At 44.5% G+C, this 5976-nt stretch overlaps 1 long non-coding RNA gene across 1 annotated transcript in view; it reads right to left on the bottom strand.

Moving 5' to 3' along the window:
* Positions 1 to 2621: 2621 nt before the first annotated feature.
* LOC109291621 overlaps positions 2622 to 5976 on the bottom strand; it is a 16954-nt gene continuing 13599 nt past the window's right edge. The window contains exons 2-3 of the long non-coding RNA XR_002095911.1: positions 4638 to 4810; positions 2622 to 2754 (exon numbers count right to left, since the gene is read on the bottom strand). This is a non-coding gene — a long non-coding RNA (uncharacterized LOC109291621). The remainder of the gene's footprint in view (positions 2755 to 4637; positions 4811 to 5976) is intronic.

Raw genomic sequence — 5976 nt, 5'->3', positions numbered from 1 at the left:
TGAATGTCTGTTCACTTGCTTATTCGTTATTGGTTCAATCTACTCAGCTATGAAAGTGAGCCACGGCAGGAGACTGTTTTTCCTGCAGGGCTTGCCAAGAAATGCCAGGTGATGAAAGAGAGAAGGGCGCAGTCCCAGAGTGAATGGCAGCTCCGGATGAGCTGGCAGAGCAAGGCTTGAAGTAGCCCTAAGCCAAGGAGCAACTCGGGGAGAAGCCCTGAGCTGGGGAGAGATGGCGGGAGGAACAGCAAAGGGGGAAACACCCAGAGGGTGTAGCCAGAAGAGGCAGGGAGAAGCCCCATGCTGGGGAGCAAAGCTGGCAGCCTCGAGCTAGTGAGGGACACTGGGAGGAGCAGCAAGGGGGAAAACATCCAGGGGGAGTGGCCAGCAGAGGTGGGGAGATGGACATCGGAGCCTGGAAGAGAGAGGAGGGAATGGACACACCCTGGAAGGGAAAAATGTGGAGAACAACTGGGAAACAGGCTGTGGAAGAGTCCTAGGGACCAGGGGGATGAAAGAGGGATGAGCTTGTGGCTAACAACTGAGAAGAGTCTCACGGTTGGGTAAGAGACACACCAGATAGAGTGGCAGCCCAGTGGAGACAACTGGGACTCAGGGGAAAAAATAGCAATATTGGTGTAGCAAGCTTACCTTCCAGAGCTTGGGTTGAGTCCCAGGCTTGAGAGTCTGCTGTTTGATTGGTGGAGCCCATTCACCAATCAGGAGACAGCAAGAGGAGTGAACCCACACCCCTTTCCTGAGGGGAGGGGGAGAGGAGCTCCATTGACCTGATTGTAGAGTGCAAGACTGTCAGGTCCAGAAGACTTCAGGGGCAGAGCCCTGAAGAGTATAGAAAGAGCATCATGCCTGGCATGAAGGAACAAGTGACGAGGGACTTAAGAACAGTGGAGTGAGAAAAGCTGAGGAGTTCTCCCCCAGCAGGCAATAGACCCAAGGCTCCTGAAGCTGCTACTGGAGGAGCAGCCTTGGGAGCAGTGCGAGTCTGCTCAGGCTGTTGATAACACACAGGGATGATGTGCAGAGACCCGGTTCTGGGAGTGGTGTGAGATCGCTCAGGCCCATCTTGGTGCACAGTTCAGCACATGGAACCCAGGCTTTGGGAGCTGCAAGTGGCAGTTCAAGTCTGGAACTCCAGCGGGTGGCTGGGCATCACGGTGTATGGTTCAGTGCACAAAGCCTAGGCTCTGGGAAGCTGCAAGTGGTGGCTTGAGCCTACAACCCCAGAGGGACAGCAGGCCACTCGGTGTGTATGGGGCCAAGGGCCTTGGGAGCTGTGGTGAAGCAGCTCAGGCCCCATCTCCTGAAAAGCAGCCGGGTCCCATAGTGCACAGGGCAGCGCATGGGGAAGTGGAGCCAGGATGCAGCAGAGGCTGCTTGGGTTAGTCACCCGGCATGAGGCCAGATGGCTGGAGCTTGAAGGGCCCAGCCTTTGCTAAACGAGCCCTCAGTGCCAAAGCCAGGGCATGGGGAAATAGTAGTGCTGGGCATGAGGTCCAGCACCCAGGAACCAGCAGCGGTGGTACAGCAGCTGAGAGGAGCTGAGCCCTCGGTGCCCAGAGTGGGACACAGGATGGGGAGGAGCCCAGCAGCACAGGAGAGGACTGGAGAGGCACTCCAGCGGCCATGCGGAGGAGACCCCATCAAGCTGCTCCCTGACCACCGCCACTTGAGGAAACATGAGTCAGTGGGTCCCACAGGGGAAAACGTTTTGGGCAGAGAAACCCCAGAGAAGGGGCTGGTTGAGTAGTCCTTCCCCACTCCCATGGGACCCCATTGAAAGAAAGACTACCATGGGTCAGGGACTATATTAAGAAATGGATGTTATTAAGATTATGTCTGCACCTTATATTTTGTAATTGAACTGGTGTATTGTCTTGATGCTGCTGAAATTGCTTTGTTGTGATGGGTAAATAGTGTTATCATAGGACAGAGTAATTTCTGAAAAGCACCCTGTTGGTTTCTTTGATTGCTAGATCCCCTAACTGGGTAGGGGTCCATTTGATGCCTATCTTCCTGCATTAATGAAGGAGGGACTGTTCCTTTGTAGGGGTAAAGTTGCATTTCCTCTGTTATACTTGGTGTGACCCTTAACTGAGTATGGGTTCCCCACGGTGGGGTGGAGAAACTGTGGGTTTATTGTATATATATTGTTTTCCCTGGAGATTGTGGTTGGGAGTGATTTTCCCATAGTGTTATGTAGGGTTTGACCTTGGTTATTGGTCATTGTGTAAATATATGTATATGATATTTAGTTCTATGTTTATATATAGTATATGTTAATAAATATTGTAAATAGTTAAGAGCCTGTCTAGAGTCTAACTCTATGGAGGAAGGAAGGATCCACACATCAGTGATGGTGATCCTTCCCACAGCATCCTTACCTCCACCACTCCCTTGTGATTGGGATCAGAGCACACCCTTAGGTGTACCCAGGCTACATTTGTTTAAACATAAGAAGAGCCATGGGCAGCAGTTAAAGCAGGACTTTATTTTGTGTGTTTATATTTTGGTCTGGAGTGGACTTTATTTTGTTTGCTTAGTTCTTTTTTATGACTGTTTTATTTTTCATTAACATCCTGAAAGGAATCCAGGGTGTCTGGTGGCAAGAGACTGGGGTGCAGGGAATGATGGAGCCCCAATTTTTCTGTCAGGTATTTTTCATGTCAGTAAAAGTCTTCTTTTGTCCTGTGTTGTGGTGAACATCCTTCCATCAAGGAAAGTGTGTATGCAACCCTGTAATAAAAATAAGAGCAAGTATACTTACCATCCAAGTCGTGGCAGGCAAGGTTTTGTATCAACAGGGGGGGGTTAATGGTGATATAAGCCCCTTTACCCATTGTAGCAGAAGAAAAGATGTCATCTTGGAAAGGGCAGAAGCCCTACAGCACCTACCATCGACATCAGCTTAGACTAACTGGTGAAGATTGAATCGATTCAGCCTTGGGCTTTTTGACTGTGTGTACTTAGTGCCACACGGGTGTGATTCATTGCAATACAGATCTTCAGAAAATTAGTTATTTTTCCTACTTTTAATTTAATCTTACTGATTATTCAAATCATTCAAAATACCCAGTATATGCTTATCTTACTTTGTAAGAAAGGATTTCATCTTCAGTAATCTGTTTGTATTTTTATGATGTAACAACACTTTTAGAAATGAGGAAACGAAGTGCATTAAATGCTGATGTAGTACCTTGGAAACCGATACTTCATTTCTGCAGTTTTTAAATAAGCCCATTGCTTATATTTCTTTTCAGTTCAAAGCCAATTACCTTGATTTAGTCGTACAATAGCAAGTTTATCTTTTCAAGGCATTCAAGGTGATATACTTAATTAAAATATATTTTAAAAGTCAAAATTTAAGAGATATACTGATTAAGTAGTGTTAGAACAGCAGGTAATTAAATATGAGAAAAGTGCCAAGAACCAGCTGTGTGTAAAAGAAATGTTTAGTGCTGTTCATAGGGTGATCGTAAATGGCAGGTTCAAGACAATGTAAGATAACATCAGCAATGGTTATATATGTGTTACTATGCTTAGGGGATAGGAATATTGATGGAAGGTTCTAAAATTTTCCTTCTCTATTTTTATTAGAAAGGCTGTATTGATCTTTTGGAGACGTGAGAGTAGGGCATTTAGCAATAGTTGTTCTTCCACACACTGATCTGAAAGATGAGGAGGGGAGATGAGGAGGGGATGGGAGTGATAAGGGAGAAAGAGTGAGGAGCTTAGAATCCAGATGCTTTTGTTAGCTTAGTGGAGTGGAAAATGAAATAAAATTAAGATAAAGACCAGCTAATACCTACAAACAATGCATAAAAACCAACATTTTCTAATCACGAATAATAAAGCTAAAGGTTTTTCAGAAACTCTGCCTGTGAGTTTATGAAGCAAAAATATTATCATATAATTTACATTCAAGAGAATATTATAAATACTTTCTGTTACTTCTTTACATCTTGTGAAACCATCATATTATCTGTGGATGGATTAACCCATTCAGGGTATAAATCCCAAGAACGGTTCTCAAAATTTCAGAGGATGCTCTTTTTGTATGTTAAGGAAAATATTGGTTGTATGAATTATTTTAAAGTAGCTCTCATCACAGTTTCTTTCCCTTAGTGCTTCTTTGATTTTCTTGAGTTTAGACACGTTCCTGAAGGCATCCTATGCCATTAGTTTCCAAACTGAACACACTTTTTCATAATGTAAAACAAAAAAACTGACTGAGATTAAAATGAATGCAAATCCCACGTAGCCCTGAGCACAATCCAGGGATTGCATCTTGCACACTGCTCATTTACAGAAACATCTCTCTGTTCTGAGACCACCAGGAAAGGTGTACAACTTTTTCATCACCACTCCTAAATCCTGTACCTACTGGGTACTACTGTACCAATCATAGGAGAAGGGAAAAAAATGGTCACTTGAATTGTCTTTGGATGAAGCTAGTTAAGCAGAGGAATGAGAAGGAGACAATAGGACATAGAAGAGTTACTGTGTCACAGCCCAGGTAAAATTTCCTCTGTTAGATGCCGGGCACATAGTTTGAGCCTACATTGCTAGGTCCATGTGCCCTTACACTTTCCTTGGGCTCTTAGCTACCACACTCGAACCTTGATCTCTTGGGCATACTTCCTAAACTCAAGCTGTCAGTTGTCCTTTGATGGAAATGGATCTTCATGGTTCATATGCCCAAGGTACCCATAATCAGTGATGACCCCTAGTAGACAGCCCAGTTGTTTAAGCATGCCCTGTTCCAAAGCTCCAGCCTTATGGCACTGTCCCCCTTCAGAAACACATGACAGTTGAAGAATATAACATGTAGACTTTAAAAAAAATGCTGGCTTTGAAACTTTGGTAACTTTAGCTAGCATAAAAAAGTATTCAGGTGTAGCAAAACCACCAACCAGTTCCTTGCTCTTTTAGCACCTTTTGGGTTTAGATCAGAATCTTCTAAGGAGTCCAAGATCCTTCTGCCCTCTCTGGCCTTCTCTCTCTCTCTCTCATTCAGCCAGTTTCTTTCAATTTGGTTGATTCCACCCATTAAAAAGGACCTCCTGCTACAGACCTTTATTCCTCTCTTCTAGCCAAGCTTCCCTATCTATGTTAGTCACCCAGGATTTTTACTACCTGGCTTAATAGTTTCTCTGGCTAGAGCTTTTCCTCTCTGAACTCTTTATGCTTTAGACCACATGGGAAGATTTGTTTTTTTCACATACTCCTTATCATGCCCAGTGTTCAGCTAGAACCCAGTCATTAAGGTTAACCACTGCTTTTGTTTGTTTTGCACTGACTTCCAGAAAAGAGGGTAGCATGCATCAGGATTCTGTCAAACCATAGTTGACTCACTATACATTGAGGAATTCAATGGGAGAGTAATTTTATGAAATTATCTCTAATCCATAAATTGTACATGGTTTCTCCATAATATTAAATGTGGTCAATATGGTAGAAAGTACTAAGGGTTATGATTTGATTTATTCCACTAATTGAGAAAGTCACTCTCCTCAGTTCTAAATCCACCAGCATTTACCCTGTCATTCTGTTTGGAATTTTAACTAAACACATCCAGCAATAGCCAGTGCTTTTCCTGAAGCCTTAATAATCCTTGAAATGGTCCTGGGTATGACTGTAAACTGCATCTGACTAGAGGGCCTGGTGGCAACACGGGGCTAGTTGTGGTGGGGTAGCGCCTATAAAATACCACAATGTTGCAACATGCCAAGAGTAAGGGAAGTATAGGGACCCTCAAAACCCTATCCCCCATTGCCTTGTTCCTTGGTTGGAGTAAGGCTAAGGCAGTGGTTCTCAAGCTTTTTTGTACCAGGACCCATTTGTAAATAATGAAGGCCAGTCCCAACCCAGTAAACAGTTCAGGTACAAAACAGGCACCTGGCCCTGCCAGTGCCCATCACTCCCAACCCGCAGTGCCCCATCTCCCCATGCCTGTGC

Source organism: Gavialis gangeticus, unplaced genomic scaffold, assembly GCF_001723915.1.
Source record: "Gavialis gangeticus isolate Ggan-Ray unplaced genomic scaffold, GavGan_comp1, whole genome shotgun sequence".
NCBI lineage: Eukaryota > Metazoa > Chordata > Crocodylia > Gavialidae > Gavialis > Gavialis gangeticus.
Note: the sequence above shows the minus strand (reverse complement) of the source record. Positions and strands in the feature narration are given on the sequence as shown.